This window comes from Gymnodraco acuticeps, unplaced genomic scaffold, assembly GCF_902827175.1.
Source record: "Gymnodraco acuticeps unplaced genomic scaffold, fGymAcu1.1, whole genome shotgun sequence".
In the NCBI taxonomy this organism is placed as follows: Eukaryota; Metazoa; Chordata; class Actinopteri; order Perciformes; family Bathydraconidae; genus Gymnodraco; species Gymnodraco acuticeps.
This window is the reverse complement of record NW_022990196.1, coordinates 975,204-998,194: the sequence shown is the minus strand read 5'-3', so window position 1 is coordinate 998,194 and position 22,991 is coordinate 975,204. Positions and strand designations below refer to the sequence as shown.

The 22,991-nt window shown below is 42.1% G+C and overlaps 1 protein-coding gene across 1 annotated transcript in view; it reads left to right on the top strand.

Moving 5' to 3' along the window:
* The window catches only part of opcml (opioid binding protein/cell adhesion molecule-like), a 549,099-nt gene that overhangs the window by 25,582 nt on the left and 500,526 nt on the right, over window positions 1–22,991 (top strand). The window lies entirely within an intron of this gene.

Here is a 22,991-nt window from a genome sequence, read left to right as displayed (position 1 = left end):
ACACACACACACACACACACACACACACACACACACCACACACACACACACACACACACACACACACACACACACACACACACACACACACACACACACACACCTTGGTGACTGGACATCTCCTTCATAAAACTAATAAAAGGGGGAGTAATCAGGCAGTTCGATGTGTGTAGAGATGTGTGTGTGTGGTTAACACGTAGCAGCCTGCAGTCACTCTTAAGCTGTTCTGATGAAGGTAAACACAGCGAAGGCGGTGCGTAAAAAGGCACATCTTTACCCGCTGGTGCTGCACTTCTCAGAGGCGGAGTATACGTCCCGCTGCCTCTTGATGCTGCAGCCATTTCATGAAGTGAAGGAGGTGTTCCTTCTATAAAACAGCTGTGGGCAGCAGATACCGTGAGAGTCCCGGACATTCATTCATAGATCAAGGCAGACTGGTTTACTCTCCTGTTTTGCCAATCCGGTGCTTAAACAAATAGCTCTACACCCCTGGCCGACATATCCTTAAAATGAAGTCCGAGTTTGAAATATATCTCAAATAATGTATGCACTGCCATTTCCCCACATAAAGATAACAGTCTGCTGTGCGCTCCTCTTCCTACTTGGCGCACCGGTAACTTTCTCGTGCGCACGAGAGTCTGAGACGCCGAATCCCTCTGAACATTATAACCATGTGTGCACATAACTTTTTTGCCCTGGTTCTCAAAGGAGCACCTGGAGATGTTGCTTGGTGCTCATCCTTAAAATGAAATAAACCGTAACTTTTGAGGGGTCTTGACTTTATTTGCCAGACACACGGCACTGAACACACATGCAGAGGTGAACACAGAACACACATGCAGAGGTGAACACAAGACAACATTAGCACGACCAGTAATCCTACAAGCTGTCATCACTACCCTCCTGACTGTTCTCCTCACTGTCTTCCTCTCTGTCTTCCTCTCTGTTCTCCTGACTGTTCTCCTGACTGTTCTCCTCGCTGTCTTCCTCTCTGTCAGACATGGTAGCTGATGATGTAGGCCTACTTCTTTCTCTCTGGTTGAGTCTGTGATTAGCTGCTTGCATCCACAAGTCAACAGCTGGTTTTGGGTCGAAAGTCTCTGTTGTCATCTTAGACAAGTGGATGTAATCAAATAAGTATGTGAACATAACCAATAACCTACCATAGCCAATAACAAATGAATGTAACTTATTTTATTTGTGTTGTTCATTCATATCTTATTTTACCTTAACATTTATTTATGCATTTTTTTTATCTCTCCAGTTTTATAGGATGTTTTTGGTTTACTGTCCTATAGTATTGGAATGATTTCAAACCTGTTTATCCCAATAATTATAAAGGAGTGCCTTGGAAATATGTGTTTACATAAATTGTGACCAAACTGTTTGAACTTAGACTAAAGTGAACTATCTAAACACTCAAGAGTCCTTTACCTCACTGAGCTGTAGTTATCAGCCTCTCAGTCTGACTGGAGAGGACTCTCCCTCCACATTATTGTAGAAACATCTTCTTCTTATATCCGTTAGAGCAGCTAGCACCAGATTCTAATAACAACAGCGCCGGTACCGGGCGGTGCGCCCTTCTCTCTCTCCCTCGCTCACTGGCATTTTGGCTGTGAGCTAAGGGTGCCAGATAAGCCAACATCCCCCATTTTCATCACTTACAGCGCCCATCGTACAGGGCAAATGAAAAGTGTAACCGGGGTGAAAAGGGTGTTACATTTACTTAATTATGAAAATTGTTACATCAAGGCCGAAAATTAGGATGAGCACCAACGGTCAAACATGTTTTTTTCCCTCCCAGAACTGCCAGCGTAGCGCCTCCCCAGATCTGGCGCCCTAGGCGAACATCTATAACGCCAGTGCTACGTGCCGACCCTGAGTTCATATGCAACTCGCAAATATCTTTCTCTCTCTCTCTCTCCTCTCTTTTATTTTCTCCCTTCTCTCTCTTCTCTCTCTCTCCCTCTCTCTCTCAATTTTGGTACGCAAATGCGCCTTTTTTCAAATGACCCGGTGCTCTTTTTTTGGCAGAGGTGCGCATGCGCACCTGCGCACCAGTTATGTGCAGCCCTGATTATAAAAGCCATTTTCAACGGTTTTCTGGTGAAAGATTAACTAGGCTACTGGATGAAATAATATGACTGGTATAGGTGCGAAAATTAAACACTTTTTGAAAAAAACATTATGATAAAATATTTTTATATATTTATAATTCTGCAAATATTACGATAAACTCACAGCTATTTCGCGGCCCGGCAGTAACACCTTACTTGGGTTGGGAACCCCTGGTCTAGAAAACTGGGTGGGAGTTTCAGCAACAGCTCTAAATTGGTTATACCTACTTAAAGGGATAGTGGAAATGGAACCTCAAATAGTTTCGTTTTAACTTATATACAAGCATAATTACGTACCAAAACAATCACACCTGATTACAAAAATATAATAATTGCCTTACGCATGTTAGAAGCACTTTATTGCAGCTTCCCCGAAGTTTTTTAGAAACGAAATGTTTCTCAGCCTAACCGGAAGTGACGAAAATTCAGGAAGACGATACGATAACAAACCATGGCGTCTATGTAGAATGAACGTGGAAGGGCAAATATACCAGACAAAGAAGAAGGATTGTACGAGGTATCCAGTGATGATAGCGAGTCAGAAACATCCTCTCGGCTTTCCTACGAAAATGTCGTTTTAGGAACTGAATCTGAATCCGGTTCAGTAAGCGACGATGGTGACAATATTGAGCCAGACGATGGACCATTACGTCCTTATTTGTTCGAGCCCGAGCCCGAGGTGATGGTTCACGGCATGGGCAATGGCGAGGATGACCAGGACCAGGCGCCAGATGATGCACCCCTACGCACAAATAATCTTGACTGGTAGGTCCCTAAGCATAGCTCACGCATCTTAAGATCACCTGTAGCCTTTACAAATATTAATCATTGTTAACCAGTTAAGGCCGAAGGTCCCCCCAGTGGACCCCTCCCACCGTTTTTTTCTCTCTCACATGTCTCAGGGCTTCTTAACATTTATGAAACTATTAATGTTTCATACCCTTTTAAAGGTAAGAAACTCCGCTAACTGACAATAAGAACAATTGTTAGCTAGAAAAAACACAAGAGTAATACCAAGCCTTTGAATTAGCATTGAGCGAAACAATGCTAACTAATGCTAACGCTTTTTTACACACAACACACGATAGAAATGCCCTTATTACTATCTTAACTGCACAAACAAGATATACGATTTAAAGCTGAGACTCCACAGATGTAATGTCATCACTGTAAGACCTCGAATTCCTGGAGCTATCAGCCAGAAAAGAGAAAGTAAACAACATCCGGTTCCAAAATATTACAATAATTACGTCTTACCTTTTTTGATTTGTGATCAAAAGTTGTGTTCAACGGAATAAAAACGCATCTCAAGGTTAATCCAATGTCGTTGTGTCACGTAGAATTTTTCTGTCGCACTACAAGCCATAACAAAACACATCTATTCACCATAATAAAGGTCGGCTATTCACATGCAAATGCTATTGAATGTCCGCCATTGTTTGTGCCCGTCTTCCTGAGCTCTCGTCATCACCCGAAGATTCCCGACGATTCCCGAAGTATTTTGTTTCATTGAGAGGGCGCAGTAAAATTGAAAATAAAATGAAACTAGGCGGATGAAATTAAAAAAAATTGTTTAATATGCTTCTTTTTAATAAAAATACACAAGTTAAACCCAAAATTCGCGGATTTCCACTATCCCTTTTAAAGGACAGCAAAAACGTTGTCTCAATAGGCAACTACACATCAACTTTTACACATATGTTATGCAGGGTTCCTCAAGGCTCCATCTTAGGACCTTTGCTTTTTAATATTTATATGCTACCTCTGGCTGAAATTATTAAAAAGAGCGATCTAAGCTATCACATCTATGCAGACGACACCCAGATTATTTTAAAATTACAACCGGGAGACTATTCTCCGATTAGAACACTGAGCAAGTGCATTGAGCACATCACTGACTGGATGACTCAGAACTTTCTCCAACTGAACAAACAAAAAACAGAGATCATTGTTTTTGGAGCAACGAAGGACCGATTCAAAGTAATCGCAGAGCTTCTGTCGGCAGACTACAAAACCACTAATAAAGCCAGGAATCTGGGTGTAGTGATTTTTTTTAAATATTTGATATACTTTATTAATCCCCGTGGGGAAATTGTTTTCTCTGCATTTGAACCACCCTAGTGTTAGGAGCAGTGTGCTGCCATTTTGAACGGCGCCCGGGGAAGTGATGGACTCAGACCTGAATTTCAACAGCCACATTACAACAGTCTTTAGGTCTGCTTATTATCACCTGAAGAATATATCGAGGATTAAAAAACTAATGTCACAACAGGACTTAGAAAAGCTTGTCCATGCTTTTATTTTCAATAGACTCGACTATTGCAATAGTGTATTCACAGTGCTGACAAAAAAATCCATCAGAAAACTGCAGCTGATTCAGAACGCTGCTGCACGTGTCCTCACTAACACTAAATGAGTGGATCACATCAGTCCGGTTCTGAAATCTCTACATTGGCTTCCAGTCAGCCAAATAATTGATTTTAAAGAGTCTGTGACAGCATCCCAACAACTGTTGTGCAATGAAATATTGGGCTACTAGTCATCTCGAACCGTCAGTTTAAAAAAGAAGGTGCGATACCGTTCCGATAAATATCAATAATTTTGAACATTGCGGGGAAATTCCTTCGACTCATTTTGATGTTTTGGGGGAAGCCGGAAGTGACGTCAATGCGGGAACGCTTCATTGTGCGGCGAGAGAGCCAAACACGGACAAAGTGTGTTGTCATGCGTAGAAATGGTGAATTACTGAGTTTAGGCACGTTAATAACGTTTTAATGAAGTTGACTACAGTATATTCATATTTGTCAGTGCTTTCATGTCAATTTGGCGAACATAAACATAAATGATCGTGGTGAAGATGATGATTAAATTAGGATTAAAAATCCGGTTAGTGAGTAGCTGCTGATTTCCTCCCGTAGGATGTGATATAAAAACAAATCGATTATTTTTGTAGTTGTAAACTCAAGTGGATGAAACTACATGTATTAGTGTTTCATGTCAATAATTCGGCGAACATATGATAGATTAAATGATCGTGAGAATGATGATTAAAAATCGTTTGTTTGAGCCGGGTCTGCATTTCCTGATGAGAAAACAAACCGATGCTTTTTGTAGTTGTAGTACACCAACATGGATTAAACGTGTGTTTTTTCACCACAATGTTGGGGAAATTAATGGATAAAATGCACGGATTATTATTATTATTCCCACTCCGATCGGGACACTCGGTCCACCGTTTCCCCGCAGCGAGGCTCCCCCCGTTGACAGTTTACGTGGGCTGGGTGCAGTGGCGGACTGGCCATCACGATCCCGATGGGCCGGTACCGAAGTGGGCCGGTCGGATAAGTCACTAGCACATCCCCCATAGGCGGCGCGTGAGGCTCAGGTTTGGGAAGGCTAAATAACTTGTTTTACCTGACGCTGCCCGGCTCCGGCGTCTATAGAAAAGAGATCAACTCAGTGTGCGGAGTTTAAATCTCTCAAGTCATATTACAGGATAAAGGAAATACAGTTTAAACTGCCGTATGCAGAGAAGACGCCGACGTGTCGCACTTATCATTCATATTACATCATCATCAATCAGATCATCGATCATATAATATCATAATATATCATATATTTCCTTATCTGCCGTGTCTGGCCGTGCAACACTTACAGTGTCACATACTGTATGCAGAAGTATTATTTTAAGCAACACATTATATTGACGAAACACTCGAGTCAAATGTAATTAAAGTCAGATCCACTCGTGTCTTAGATGGGGCAGTGATATCATAAAACTATACGCTTTCAAACACTCGGTAGGCCTATAGTTATTTTTTAACCAGTTGTTCTGTATTCACCTTGCAGCAACTCTGTGGTTTGTATCCTGGATTATATGTTTAAGTCATGGATGTTTAAAGCTCATATTTGTCTAATATGAGTTTACTTTTCATTAATGAAGTATGACGCTGCGCTGTCAGTACACTTGTCCCTGTTTGTGATTGGTCAAATGTAGCTAACCCCGCCCCTTTCACGTGAACGCGCTCTCAGCTGGTGAGAGAAACCCTGGCTTGATTTACCGAGTTGATAACCAGCGTCGTAGGACCGCTTAGCGAGATCTCGTTTGTTAGTTTGTTGTTGTTAGTTAGTTTGTTACTCAAACATATCCAGGGTCTGTTGAACTGGCTTCGTAGTACAGGGCACAGGTGGCTAGCAGCGCTAATGTCAAAGACACAGACATTATACATTATATTTGTATTTTACCAGGATGCAGTGACACAAATATTTGGGAAGGCTGCCTTCCCTAGCCTACAGCACCCGCCGCCACTGACATCCCCCACTCCCCCCGTTGACAATTTACTAGCGGTACCGAAGTGGGCCGGTCGAGAGTCCCGGGATGATTTTTAGTCCCATTCCACCACTGGCTACATGACCGTATGATCGCCCATATTGACGCACCTAATTCCTAAACTTCTAACAGATACAACATCAACCGATCCTTCAGCCTCATATGAGCTCTCAGACACGTTTAAAATTAAACTGTCATCGCTGTCTGAGCTTGCTGCTGTGTGCACCATCGTGCGTTTACATGCAGATGCTGGGATCCTGAACGGTGCAGCTGGAGCGCTGTGCCCGCAATGACGTCACACGTAATTTGGCGGGACTTGAAGAATCCCCGAGAAGATCCAGAAAATGGTCAACATTGAAGGGGCAGATTAATGGTTATCAAAGTACAAATATCCAAAATCAGTTCAGTAACGGTTTTCAAGGGGACAATATTTACTCAAATTGATGGGTTTGGATGATGGGGGAAACTCGTGTCACAGGCTCTTTAAAGTACTATTGCTAGTTTTTAAATCATTACATGGTTTAGGACCAAAGTATATTGTTGAACTCCTACATAATTACGAGCCATCAAGGTGCCTCAGGTCTTCTGGGACGGGTCTGCTATCGGTTCAGAGAGTAACAACAAAACATGGAGAGGCAGCATTTAGCTGTTATGCCCCGACACTCTGGAACAAACTACCCAAATCATGCATGTCCGCAGAAACGCTTACTATTTTTAAATTGAGACTAAAAACATATCTCTTTGGCTACTTTTAATTGAGATGCTCATATTCAAACTACAGTATGCCTTTTAAACATGTATTGTATACCTGTGGTGTTTATTTTTATTATTTTATTATCTTTGCTTTGTAATGCCTGTTGTAAAATGCCATTATATAATGTGTTTTTACTGTATGTATTCCTAAAAAGTCTTTTAATTTGTTTTGTAAAGCACTTTGAATTGTCGCGTACAGAAAAGTGCTATATAAATAAACTTGCCTTGCCTTAAGTAAATAAAGTTGCCTTGCCTTGAATGAAATTCATGCAACTCTTAATATTAGACACTGTGTTTTTTGTGACGGGTGGCGCAGTGGTCTGTGCATCCGATCATCAGATCAAGGGGGAGTGCTGGGGAACTCCAGTTCGAAACCCGCTCCTGCCGCCACTGCGTCAGGCCGTTGTGTACTTGGGCAAGACACTTCACCCGGATTTGCTCCTGTGGGTAATGTCCACAGTACATGTATGATATCAATGTGTACTTGTAAAAGCGCCTCGATAACTTTGAGGCGTGAAGATGGACGGTGTGGCGCAGTGCGCTGTGCAATGATCATCAAATCAAGGGGTGAAACCCGCCGCTGCTGCGTCTGTAAAGCCGTTGTGTCCTTGGGCAAGACACTTCACTCCACCTCCTGTGGGTATTGTCCACAGTACATGACCATTGCATGTATGATATGTGTAATGTGTATTTGTAAAGCGCTTTGAGCATCTGGAAAAGCGCTATAATAAATGTAAGGAATTATTATTATTATTATTATTATTATTATTAAGTGGCGATGGAGATTATTTGTTGACCCTGCTTTAAAGGATATTTTGCCTTTACAAATGGTGCGCTTTATCACTGCCTGGGTTTTGGTTGAAGTGCATCCAAATGCTGCTGCGTTTTCGCGTTTGGCTAATTTTCCATCCGAAAAACACGTCGTCTACCTGTCCTGTACCACTTGTTATGACTTCTCTCGCGCGTATTCCGTTAAGACTAGGGATGCACGATAATTATCGGCCCGATAATTATCGGTCCGATATTAGGAATTATGACGTCATCCCGATAAACCCGATACCAGTATTAATAGCCCCAATAATATACAATATATTTGTTGGGTAAAAACAAAGAAAAAAATACTGCGGTGTGGGTGGATTGGGATGAGGGGCGCTTGTTTTTCACTCGGCTCCTCCCGTTTTGCCAGTACTGTGGTATTAGTGGTTTAGGAAGAGGGGAGTTCTTCACAAATCCAGCGCTCCCTAACTCATGCCTGGCTGTGACGTAAATGGTGTGCGGCTGTGAAGCCAGGACAGTAAACAAACATGTCGTCGGTGGAGCTATGTGCAACTCAAGGCATATGCTCGAACCGGAGCTGCCTGGACACTGCAATCATGTTGCGCACTATCCGTGCTGAGTGTGCTGACTTTTCGTACAATGTCCCACTGTCTGGCTACCTGCATAAAGTCAAGTGCTCGGCGCAGTTGTGGCGAAATGTCGCTCCTCTGTTTTCATTTAAACAGCTCCGTATATCCGTTAGCGCAGCTAGCTAGCACCAGATGCTAACAACAACAATGCACATAAGGTCTCTCTCTCGCTTGCTCGGGCCACACATACACACACCCTCCTGGTCCTCCAGATGGCCAGTCGGTGCCTGCCGGTGAGCGTGGAAGTGTGGTCTGCCACAAGCGGGCGGCAGGAGCGGGGCTGTCAGCATAAGCTTGTAGATGGTATTTTAAACTCAATGCGCTCTGAAACTACGGGCGGCCGAGGAAAAAAAAATACACATGCGTTAATCGCGTTAAAATAATTAGTGGCGTACATTTTTTTTTGTTATCGGTATCGGTCTTGAAAAGCAGGAAGTTATCGGTATCGGTATCGGTTTCAAAAAACCAATATCGTGCATCCCTAGTTAAGACCCACCCCATCTCACTCCTCGTGCTGAAACCTACCAATCGGAGTAGGGGCTGGTCTTCACAGAAGACGTTTGGGGAACAAAATCAAGCTTTTTAAAAGGCGAGTGGATTTTAGCAGGCAGTGAGTGCGGACCAACGATTTAACGATAACAAGAACGGCTCTCACCAAGTACGACTCGGTTCCCCTCGTTCGTATCAAAGAGCCGTTCAAAAGAATCGGCTAGTTCGCGACCGACACATCATTAATTAATTGCTTTCATTTTCTCAGAAGGTCAGATGACGTCCCTGACCTCCCAGTTCATGCACAGTCACAAGAAGTTACTGCAGGTATGTGTGTCAAACTGTTTTGGAAAATCCATTACAAACAACTCAGAGAGTTGCATTATTCTTGCCAAGGGTTATCAAGATGAGAATTGATTAAAACGAATGAAACCGAAACAGCAGAGGCTGTTCAATTATGACATTATTTTTGTTTAAAACAGAATGTTTGCAGTGTGCCTTTGCTGTTCAGTGTGATGTATTTCATTGGTGAGGGCAGCACTTTGTCTCTATAGGCGATAGCAGCTGAAGAAGGATTTTGGAAACATGGTGGCTTTTGACTTCCCAGAGGTGAGACAAATCTGTATTTAAACAGACAGTAATAAAATACTGGTGCATTTAGATTCCCATATAGATTTATAACAGAAGGGGAAGCCTTGCATGGTTGTATCCATTAAACATCTGCTGTTAGACTAACACTCCTCATCACTCCTCTGTACAGGAAGCTTCCCTCCAGGCTGTGCATTTATCAAACTGATGGTGGCACCACGGAAAGTTGTGGTCAAAACTCCCTCAACTTTTCTGATCTGTGTGACTCATAAGGTATAAGTCTCCTCAGGTTCAGCTGATTGAGCCATTTATCAAAATGACACGCCTACAGTCGACTAAACAACATCACTGCTCGGTTCTGCCTATTGATCCCGCAGACTCAAAATGATGGATTGCAATTATCAGCGAGTGAAATTGGATGTGAAAATGAAGCTTCAGTTTATTAACTGTTGATGATCACTGTATGCATCCGCTTCTACTTAATAGTTATGCTATCAAATGCCACTGAGCTTAAATTGGGATTGTAAATCATGTTAACTATAGTGCCCTTCATCACACAGAAACACCCAGAGCCCAGTCTGTGAACAGTTGGAAGCGCAGCACAGTTCCAGTTATTTTCTCTGTTGTTTTCTACCTGAAATGTATGATATGTCAAATGTTGTGGCTTCGTATTACTCACAGTTGACTTGGCTCATGTCTGTAAAGGAGACGGAAAGTGTGACAATATCTCACCTTGACACCCTTCCTGGGGATCACATCACTCATGCAGCATATAACACATATTTTGTCAGTAAATGTGAAGCAAGGCTCTTCATACTCAGACATATATCAAATGTGTTAACAGTTTTAGCTTTTTCCCTAATGAAAGGCAGAGCTGCCAGCAGTATTTCCTATGCCAGTAACATGAGATTCAGCGAAGCGTATCTGCACCTGTCATGCTCAAAATATGTAGATGATTCCAAAATGATGCACCTATAGGCTATATTTAATCATCTCATGAGATGTGGATTTAAAGCATAAATCCTGGTCTATTTGTAGTTTAGGCTCCCAGCCTTCAGAGAATGAGTCCCAGAAATTCAAATCAAATGAGAGTTTCTTACAGTGTTATTCAAAGACCAATAACCAAGTCAGATAGCTCATAATCAACTTGGGATTTGGGACATTGGGGTATTGTCTCGAAGGCTTGACAATGGAACAGTCATTGACAGTGAGTCACAAAGCCACGGCATTGTGACAGTAGTGAACACAGGATAACATTCATCAGTGTACACATTCTTGAGAACACTGTCTCTTGGCATCAGTGAACAATCCCCAGCGAGCATTCACTGAACGTTGGTGGCTTAATGAGAGCATTACAGTCTTTGAATGGAAGAAATAGATGAATAGGCGACGGATGGCACAAGCCAGAACAAACACTCGTGTGTCAGGAGGCTGGACGCTGGAGGGGAAGTCAGACTGCCAGAGGCTCCTTTCTGCTGAGACAACTGGCATGCATCTGCTGAGTAATCCTCCATTAGTGACCGAGAAAACAGTGGAAGCGAGGTCAGGTTATTCAAACAACATTATAAATTATACGTAAATGCCTACTGTGATAATGGCATCAGGCCAGTTGGATTTTATTCATCATGTTTTAGTTTCATGTTCAGTTCATCTTAATTGTCAGACTCAAAGTCCATTAGAAAAACATACAACAGCAATATATAAAAAAACCAGCAACATTGTATTCACAGATCTGATTGGTATTGTAAAACACTAAAACTATGATCTCTAACTGGCAGCAGCATGATTTTGAATCATACAGTTGACGGATATATTTTGCATCAGATCTCTCAATAAACCAGGAAAGAGAGGAACAAAATGCTCGGGAACACTTATCTTGACAGGGTTTGTACATGTAGAATTATTTTTGAAGGGCCCAAGATATGTTACTATACACCTATAGCTCCGTAAAGTTGTGGATAAGCCTTTTGTTCAACATATGATAACCACAGTCTTTTAGGCATTGTAATGCTCATTGTATTTGTACTCAGATCACATTTTCAGTCGCTGATGAAACCCCACACTGCTTGGAGGGAGAATAGCTAAATGATTGACTTTATTAAATGGTCCATCAGGGTGTGACTAAACAAATACCCCGTTTAAAAACTCAGTAATTGCAGGTTGAATCATTAATTAACCTGCATACTGGTTGCATTGCATAACAATACACCAGTATTGTTATAATGCTGTAAAGACACACTCCTTTGACTCAATTGTATAAACGACCTTTGGGAATCTTGCCTTTTATACATGTTGGCTCCCTTCAAGGCTTAGATCCAAAATATCAATACAATGCTTATAGCCTGGAAGTGAAACTGGTTGTCATTGGTAACTAAATATTAACACAAAAAGTCATAAAATCCTCTCCAATGTATGGAAGCCTGTTTGCGCCACAGGAAAACACAGGCTTCCATACTACACTGAACAAAAATATAAATGCAACACTTTTGTTTTTGCTCCCATTTTTCATGAGATGAACTCAAAGATCTAAAACATTTTCTATATACACAAAATAACCATTTCTCTGAAATATTGTTCACAAATCTGAAAAAATCTGTGATAGTGAGCACTTCTCCTTTGCCGAGATAATCCATCCCACCTCACAGGTGTGGCATATCAAGATGCTGATTAGACAGCATGATTATTGCACAGGTGTGCCTTAGGCTGGCCACAATAAAAGGCCACTCTGAAATGTTCAGTTTTATCACACAGCACAATGCCACAGATGTCGCAAGTTTTGAGGGAGCGTGCAATTGGCATGCTGACAGCAGGAATGTCCACCAGAGCTGTTGCCCGTGAATTGAATGTTCATTTCTCTACCATAAGCCGTCTCCAAAGGCGTTTCAGAGAATTTGGCAGTACATCCAACCGGCCTCACAACCGCAGACCACGTGTAACCACACCAGCCCAGGACCTCCACATCCAGCATGTTCACCTCCAAGATCGTCTGAGACCAACCACTCGGACAGCTGCTGCAACAATCGGTTTGCATAACCAAAGAATTTCTGCTGTCAGAAACCGTCTCAGGGAAGCTCATCTGCATGCTCGTCGTCCTCATCGGGGTCTCGACCACCTGACTCCGGTTCGTCGTCGTAACCGACTTGAGTGGGCAAATGCTCACATTCGATGGCGTCTGGCACGTTGGAGAGGTGTTCTCTTCACGGATGAATCCCGGTTTTCACTGTTCAGGGCAGATGGCAGACAGCGTGTGTGGCATCGTGTGGGTGAGCGGTTTTCTGATGTCAATGTTGTGAATCGAGTGGCCCATGGTGGTGGGGTTATGGTATGGGCAGGCGTATGTTATGGACGACGAACACAGGTGCATTTTATTGATGGCATTGTGAATGCACAGAGATACCCTGACGAGATCCTGAGGCCATTGTTGTGCCATTCATCCACGACCATCACCTCATGTTGCAGCATGATAATGCACAGCTCCATGTTGCAAGGATCTGTACACAATTCCTGGAGGCTGAAAACATCCCAGTTCTTGCATGGCCAGCATACTCACCGGACATGTCACCCATTGAGCATGTTTGGGATGCTCTGGATGCATATATATATATATATATATATATATATCGTATATATATATATATATCGTATATATATATATATATCGTATATATATATATATATATATATATCGTATATACGACATATATATATATATCGTATATATATATATACATATATACGACATATATATATATATGTCGTATATACGACAGCATGTTCCAGTTCCTGCCAATATCCAGCAACTTGGCACAGCCATTGAAGAGGAGTGGACCAACATTCCACAGGCCACAATCAACAACCTGATCAACTCTATGCGAAGGAGATGTGTTGCACTGCGTGAGGCAAATGGTGGTCACACCAGATACTGACTGGTTTTCGGACCCCCCCAGACCCCCCCAATAAAGCAAAACTGCATGTTTCAGAGTGGCCTTTTATTGTGGCCAGCCTAAGGCACACCTCTGCAATAATCATGCTGTCTAATCAGCATCTTGATATGCCACACCTGTGAGGTGGGATGGATTATCTCGGCAAAGGAGAAGTGCTCACTATCACAGATTTTTTCAGATTTGTGAACAATATTTGAGAGAAATGGTTATTTTGTGTATATAGAAAATGTTTTAGATCTTTGAGTTCATCTCATGAAAAATGGGAGCAAAAACAAAAGTGTTGCATTTATATTTTTGTTCAGTGTATGTTCATACCAAACAATGCATGTAATTATCCAGTCTCCCATACTTGCTATAACTGTCCTTGATGACTGCCACATAGTGGAGCAGTGGGTTTCTGTTGGAGTCAGAATCAGTGATGTTGAAGCAGACTATCAGAACCAACTGTTCCTGATATTGATCCTACTGTGGGCTCAATGCTTGTAAAATATATTCATTACTGTAATGAACTGTTTTGCCATTGGCTGCTCCAGTGGTTTGCTCTGATGGAGTACTCGTGTTCGCTGATCCAGTCTGTTGGGCTGCAGTATAAAGAGCCACGGGGACTTCAGATAGTCAGTGTATTAAAGGTGACACGTCATGCTTTTCCGGTTATTACCCGTCCCCTTGTGTGTTATGAAGGTTTTTATGCCTGTAAACGGTGTGCAGAGTCAAAACCCTCAAAGTACACCCTGTAGGGAGTAAAACTCTAACACAGAAAATACCTCCCCAAAACGCCTCGTTGGTGAAACGTCATTGTCCATTTGATTCTTCCGGGTACATCATGATGTCATGTCGTCCCCGGAATGAAATGGACCAATCCGCGGAGCCGTTACGTTAAGCCCCCGCTGATTAGTCCAAATTGACCAATCCACGGACTTCCTCACACACTCAGTGCAGGCAGCTCTGCTGATTTCTCCTCCCTGGCTGCAGGCTGATAACAGACAGTTGGGATCGCGGCGAAATTCTCTCTGCAGACCCATTCTCTCTGCAGACCCATTCTCACAGCGTTTATCAACCTTTTCTTACTCAATATCAAGCCACACTTATTGTTTTTACTTCGGCTGTGACTTTGTGTGTGCTCAGGGTGAGTTTGGCTGTGTTTCGCTGTGTATCGCTAAACAAGGAAACAACACCTCCACGGAGCTCAACGCGATTCACAACGTCCCGACTGGTCCCGACCAATCGGAGCACACTGGGCTCACAGGGAGGGGGGGGGGGGGGCCAAGAGCTGCAACGAGCCGTTTAGTGGAGAGAGTGAATACTGCTGAATACACATACTTTACAGAGATGCTGTATGCGAAACCAATGTGAGTTTGGAAAATTGCACAATGTAAATCTATTCTAGTATACCTCAACAATGGAATTATGATCAGTGGAAATGGCCATGACATGGGACCTTTAAGAAGAGTTACAGCTGTTGAAGTCTGTGTTGCCGCGGTAGTAGGTACGAGGAATGGGTCAAATGACGTTTATAGTTACGAATCCCTAAAGAAATATTACATGCTGTACAGTTGTGTATTAGCCGCTTGAAGCTCATTGTTTTTACCTTTTACAGCCTGCAACACTTTACGGTTCTGGTTCACTCTTACTGCCGTCAGGGGTGTTTCCTAATGCAGCAAGCAGCTGTTTTCAGTTCAAAAAGCTCTGAAAATCTTCTGTTCATTCCCTGTCTACCAACAAACTGCAGACATAGTTAGCATCCAGCTGATGAGCAGCACAGCTAAACAGTTAGAGGCAGATGTATTTCTCAGGAGTTTATGAGACCACACCAGAATCTGAAGGAGAGTAAGAATTGAATATACATTTGTCAGATCAAATGGATTTAATGTTTATACAGGCTAAAATAGTTTCCAAGCTCATATCAACTGCACAAAGAAACAATGTCTTACCTCAGAATTATGTTATATGTGTGAGCAAATTATATTATTACACGCAGGCAGATATTACCTGCCGCCAGCACAATATAAATACATGCGTACCAAATCAACAACTGAGAGTTGTACAAGCATTTGCGAGCAAGAGCTAAGGAGAGGCAAATAAAGGTAACTGCACCTAAAGAATACACTTTAAGCAGCAAGCCGTGTAAGCCACCACAGCAGATAAAGTGTGTGTGTTTAGAGAGCGCCGGAGGGCATACACACTAAGGTTCACTCTGCTCTCCAGGTAGAGTTCTCCCTCCAAAAAAGCACCTGACTTTTCCCAATATGGGGGCAGACGGGAGACAAAGGGAGAGGAAGAATCCACTTTATTGATCCCATAGGATTAGGAAGTTCAGTTCAGAGTACATATACACACATGCTCAGGACGTTTAGGTTTGAATACACGCATGAACAAATGTATTTCAGTGAACATGCACCAACCGAGCATGCATCCAGTAGCAGTTGCTAGATGTGTACTATTTTCAACTTTAGCTTTCTTATTTGATCTTACTTGTTATTTGTTCCCCATTAAGTTGCTTCTGTTGTGCCACCACGCCACATGGATAGCCTTGTTTACACCAGGAAGAAACCGATTGCGCTAATAACGGCTAGCCTGGTGGTGGGAACAACAGCTATCTTCACTGAAATCTGGATCAGGACACAGAGGATGCGGGGTAAACTGAATGGACAAAGAAGAGCTGCCAACCTATAGGAATCCCACAATGGTGAAGGTATGAGCAGTCGGATGACGATTCTACAAACCGCGACAGAGCCATGGTTCCTCTGTCATGCACATTGCTAACCAACCTGCACAACTAAGACAACCCACCCGGAACATGCCCCAACAACCAGTCAGCACGCTTTTTCTTCACCAGAAAGTCTCGCCACACACACCCTAACCACTCCTCCACCACAAATGTACTACATTTATTTTCAATTGTCACAATCCCCGCCCTAATACAACAACATAAAGCAGTCTTACCAACATTACGTGTAGGTTCTGAGGGAGTTGGTGAGTAAGGGCCACGAGATGCTGGGTTATGGGCTGCCCTGGATGCTCGTTCTATGGCCAGTTCTAACAGAATATTTATTGATTGCTGCTACCATGGATGTATAAAAACAACTGGATAAAGCCTAAGAGGTGGGGCCCTGTTTAGTCCTAAGACACATGCACCATTATCACTTATTAGCAATATCGCAATAATTGTAAGCACGCCTTTAAACGTCACACCACACATACTGTATAGAGATGGACTTCAAGCCCAGTTCCTTTGTCTTCCACACATGTGTACGCACACGTGGAGCACATGAAGAGAATCACAGGACCACACACACACACCTTGATGAACACAGCCGCTTTTGATTGCTTCATTCATGTTTTGTGTGTTAGATTTATCATCTTTTTAATAAATGCTTTTAGGATTATGTCTCTGAAATCATTCAACTAGCTATTGATATGGTTATGTATTAATCATTATTAATTTAATTATTATATCAGATTTCCAAATTCATAGTCTAGTGTTGTTTATGAGACTATTAAACTACATTAATTGTCTGTTATTTTGCCTTTATAAAGGCTGGTGTTTCAGAGATGAATTATTGTAAATGAAGTCATATTAATAATAATTTATTATAAATGTTTATTTGAATAATTATCAACGCTTTTGCAACTATTATGCTATTTATAATCAATTCAAATGTATGATTATTTATATTTATATTAATATCCATATTAATGAATTATTCTTAATAATAATAATACATCATATTTGTATAGCGCTTTTCTCGGACTCAAAGTCGCTTTACAATATAAGGGAGGGTTGGGGTGGGGGGGAAACAAACAAGGAGAAACAAATATGATCATCGGGCCTTACTCATGAGAATAGTCACAATAATTCACATTGTTCAAATTGCCAAACTCTGAGTTAAAAAAATCCCACTGTCTTTGAACACGTCTCAGATGAAACAGCATCAGGACCATTACCCCTCTCACCAAATCCACTGGGAAACACTGAGGGCTCTCTGAAATTGCTCTTATTGAGCAACACTAACTCAGCAGCAGAAGGGACCTTTCGTTCTGTGATGTATGTGGCAATGCGATCAGGAAGAACATTTTTGAACTGCTCCAAAATCATCAGGGGCCTCATTTATAACGCCGTGCGTAGGATTCACGTGGGAAGGTTGCTTACGTAGTAGAAATCCAAAAAATAGTACCGACATTTTCCGATTCACCAAACATTGCGCATCGGCGAGGAAAGTGCGTACGGCACTTCCTACGCCGGTTTCCCTTTATAAATCACAACCGACTCGAAATGCGGTGCAGCTTTTGCGGGCTTCACGTAACGCCCATATTTGCCTATAAATAGTCAAAGAAACGCCCATTCATTTATTCATTCTGACTGACTTTATGAAGAAGATCGCAGGAAATGACGACAGAACAGCTAAAAAATACATCTCACACCGTGTCAGATTTTGGTTATTTTGGGGAGGTCGAGATAAATCATATTGTTGGTGGATGCAGTTTGAACAGGGAAGCAGCATGGAGGTCGGATCGTCACCAAAATAAATAAATAAGTGGTCCGAAAAAGGTTAATGACAAAAACAATACACATAGCCTTCCTCAGGCAGTGTGTTTGTACCGGGGACAGGAGACACCCCCTTGATGAGAAACTGTAAGAAGTGAAAGGGGAATCCCCCCGGTGTGGAGTCATGACGACTGGATCTGAATTATGTTTTTGTATTTGGTGGTTTGTGTTCCAGCTGTCGATCAGCTGTGCGCAGCGTCTCCTCTGCAGCCTGTGCATCTCAACCCCCCCGCAGCAACTCTATATCCACCAGTTAAAGGAAATACAACTAATGTGTTGTGTTATATTCGCTGTACAATTGACTACATATGGTGTTCTTAGCTTCCATAACTCCTTTGTTTTACGAGCGACTTATCAAGTCTTGGCAAACGGCATAAAACACGATTAAACATGATAGTATATAAAACCATGCTCGTATCTACAACCTATAGAAATGCAAAATGGCGTCAGTTTAGACGTAATTCTGTCCTTCATGCTTACTGCATCAATTATGAGAAAACATTTCATAACATTAACACAACATATTCGAGGTGGTTTTCAATAACATATCCGTATTTATTTAAGTTATGTTTTTGTGTGCACTGAGGAGTCGCAAACAGGCGTTTGTTTAATCATTTTAAAGGAATGGTGCTCATGACACTCATTTTAAAATAATTATCATCTGATAAAACTGACCAGTCTCTGCCAGTCTTTTTTTTTTTTTTTTAATCCGATGACATTATCAGTGATTTTAAACTGATTAATTACCGAAATAACATCAACACTGTGGGCGGCGCCATTTTACCGGACGTGACGTAAACCATGCGTTTGGTTTCGAGGACACGTTGATGTTCATGTTATTTACTGTAGTTACTCTCTTCAAATATGCCTCATTGTATCGCGAAACATTGCCACAATTCTGATAGGAACAATCCACGGAATGCTCGGTTCCATCTGTTGCCAAAAGGTAAGCGTAGGAAGTACGTTCGGAGGCAGTGGCTAGCGAAATGTGGCCGGCCCGAACCGAAAGATCCACAGGCGCATGTATGCAGCGAACATTTCAAGTTTCCGGACGACTACTCTGAGAGTATGATAAAACATAACATGGGATTTATTGAACAACCATTACTTAATGGAGATGCAGTACCATCGGTCTTTCTGGTGTCATCACCGACCAGGACACCAGTTCGGCCAGTTGAGAAATCGCCCTCTGCAAGTGTGAATTGAATTGGAAATGGGGGACCCTGATGTAAACAAGACGAAAGTCTTTCTCTGGTCTGCATCCCCTTAACAATTGTATGTTTTGAGCTGTACTGTACTGTACCCAATATACAAGCTGTTAATAAACTTTTCAATCAATCAATCAGTCAATGAAGCGACGGAGGACCAGAAGTAGTGCTCGGAGTAAGAATAAGGTATGTTATAGCGCATTTCCATTGCAGCGGGTAGCCCCGTTTAAACGTCCTTATCGTCCAGGCCAGGCCAGTTTTTGGTGGCCTTTCCATATAGCGTAGTACCGGCTAGTGGGTATTTCCCCCCAGTTTTTCCGGCCCCATAAAATCGTGGTTCTAGGGCCAGGGACAACAAGGCTGAGTATGCTAAACTAGAGAGGGAATCGCTAGCAAGGGTGGTACTACATGCATACATATCTAGTAATCAAAATCATTGTATCTACTAAGTAGTACTAAGTAGGCTCGAACCTGTATGGCTGAATTCCCCCATCCAATCTCTTCATATTGCTCAAAAACTTCTTCCTCGGCTGACGAGACCGAACTCAAATACTCCATGTTTTCGTGTGTTTACAAAGTGAACGCATTGGATGACGTCACGACCATCACGTGACTACTGAAAATGGGCAAAATGGCAGCGGCCCTGACAGAATATACAGGTTTTGATAAAAAAGAACTATAAATCATTATTTACCGGGGAATATCGCTGATTTCTTCAGGGTATGGTTTAAACATAATGTTTCACTAAATACTGACGTTTTGATTAATTATCTAATGAGTGGAGCATTCCTTTAAGATTGGCTTTAATCAATGTTTGAAAATGAATTCTTCATATATGATAAATGAGAGGTAACATTTTATTTATGGTATTATTTCCACATATTTCTCTCCATTCTTCCTTCTGCCAACGGTGTCGCAGTTTCTCGTCTCTCCCGTTTTTGTGCTTAGTGCGTACACATGGGTTAGAGTTTGCGTGTAGGACCGCACATTTTCCCGTCAAGTTAGTATTTTATAAATCGCAAACATTGCGTAGAAACTGGCGTACGCCATCTTTTGAGCGTATATCCCTTTATAAATGAGGCCCCAGGTCACACAAATCATCAAAATAAATGACATCAAGATAAAGTAAACCAATGCCTAAAATGAGTGGACAAATCCCTCGACATCTTTACTTGCGTTTCATACACTTTAAGTTTAGCAGATTTTATTTGACCATAGTTAGAGCTATGGTCCAGACCATAGACTGTATATATGGTCCAGACTCAAAGATGTGAGGAGGACACACATGAGAGCGCAGTCTGCATCGGGCCAATCTGTAGCCTTAGCCACGCGTTCAAACAACAGGAAAAATGTGTCAGGGTCACTCTCATTAAAGTGAGGCAACAAGTGCAGGTTATTAACTTCAAAGCGATGAGCAGGGGACCCGTCCACCCTGCTCCACACCAGTGGCGTTTTCTCCTGGAGGCCAAGGGAAGCCAGGCTTCCCCTGTTTTTTTCGGATTGTAGTTATATCATTTTAATAAATAAATAGAAACACTTCGTTTAGTTTCGGAAATTCTTTGCTGTGTGTTGCTGCCGGCCCGTCTCTCCCCCATTCTCATTGAGTATTTTACATAGAGTGAAACAGCGCCTCTCTAGATGTTATGGTGAAACAGTAGATTGCACTCTCTGTTGCGAGAGGAAGCTAGCCGAAATTGGCTTCCCTTGGTGAAAAAAAATGGAGGGATTGACCAATCAGACAAGGCTCACGTCATGCCCCTGCCAACCTGTGATTAGTCAGAGCCATGCCAAGGGAAGCCAGAGGTGGCTGGCTTCCCTTGCCTCACAATCCAATCACATCAACTTAGTGTTGCAGTGACGCATCCTAAAACCCGGAAGTATGCTGCGCTCGGTTTCCCTCGACTAAAAAGCAATGGGATTTCTCCATAGGATTTTGGAAAATAGCTCGAAATAAGGTCAGTGGAAAACGAACCTGTTAGATAAATGCACGTTTTGTTCAGTCGGATAATATCCACATGTCTACCCTACTTTTATAATTTTCGAATCATAAATCTAATCGATAGAAGATAGATAGCGTCACTGCATCACTCTCATCGCCGTTTGAAAGTAGCAAGCAACTGAAGCAAGTGCAATTATGGAGGGTGGAGATTTGGAATATTTCATCAAAAGTAATTGTACTAAACTTCCGCTACAGCAGCAAAAACAAATACAATCTGATGACAGGCCAATGCCCAAACTGGAGCTGTGTACAGCGAGGAAAAAAGGAGCGAATCGGACGAAAAATGTTAAAGGTCTCCTGATTTAGTTTGTGAATGAATGCTTATTAGAGTTTCGGCTGGAGAGTGCGTGCGCTGCGGACCTCTCGGCTAGATAACAGGCGTGTGTAAGTCCTGCATCTGTATGATACAAATGTGTGTAAAATGATACCGGGTGCTGTAATCATTCATCTGGTTATGTTATTACATTGACCACCACACCCCCGACCCAAAAGAAAGGACGTATTATTGGCTTCCCCTAACTTTTTCCCCACGCCACGCTACTGCTCCTCACTGGACAACATGCCATCTCTGAGACAAGCGGCATCCTTCCATATTTAGCCTAGCTTCTCCGATTCCTTGCATATCCAACTCATGTTTCATTTGTCATGTTCCAAACTGCAACTGTGACAGACAAGAATAGTCAATTCTGAGAGATAGATGTATCCTGCTGTATTGGTTGATTGTGCGTTGATCTGTTGGTAATGCCTTGGGGTTCCGGGAGGGATCACTGCGCTCTTGAGACGAGTGAAGGTGGGAGCTGCGTGATCACTTTTTCTCTCACTCACTATTTCCATTTTTAAGGTAATTACAGTATACAAAGCACTAAAACTATCAACCTATGTTATATATAATCCGTATTACATCACCGTGGTTCGTTGTGAGAGGAAAGTGTGTATTTTGCACTTTGTTGTATTGTTTGAAGGTTCTTGCTAATTCTGGCTAACTTTGTGGTCATTGAAGCTAGCTGCTGGTGCCGCTGAATCTGACCGTTTGTCATGTTGTTAGCAGCTAAGCTAGGCACTGTTACATGCACATGTCCATACAGATGTTGTTTTATCACTGTTAAAGAGCTAAAGATAAAGGAGCATTTAGTCATAATTATTGGTCCTGAAATTTGATTGTATTCATTGTAAATTTACAAGCTTCATTATAAAGATGGCTCGATTCAGACGAGTGAAGGAGGTATGGGCTCAGAACAGTCATAATACACACATGCACACAGAAGGATTCACACTTGTATTTCATGATCCGCAAAAGGATTCACACTTGTATTTCCGGATCCACACTTGTGTTTTTCAATGCACACAAATGTGTTCCGTTTCATACATGTAAATAAAATCCAAATACAGAAAAAAGTTTTACATATGTATTTTTGATCTTCACATATTAGTTTTCCGTTTAAAACGGCCCTCGAGGTAATTTCTAAACACGCAAAAAAGAAAAAAATTAAAGAAATCTAGACCGCAAAAAAATTAAACAAGCGAGTGCCTGTTTTTCCTGGCCAAGGTCAGGGTCCTTGAACACAACACGAGCCTAACTGTCATCACGTGGTATATGTCTTGTCTTGTGCA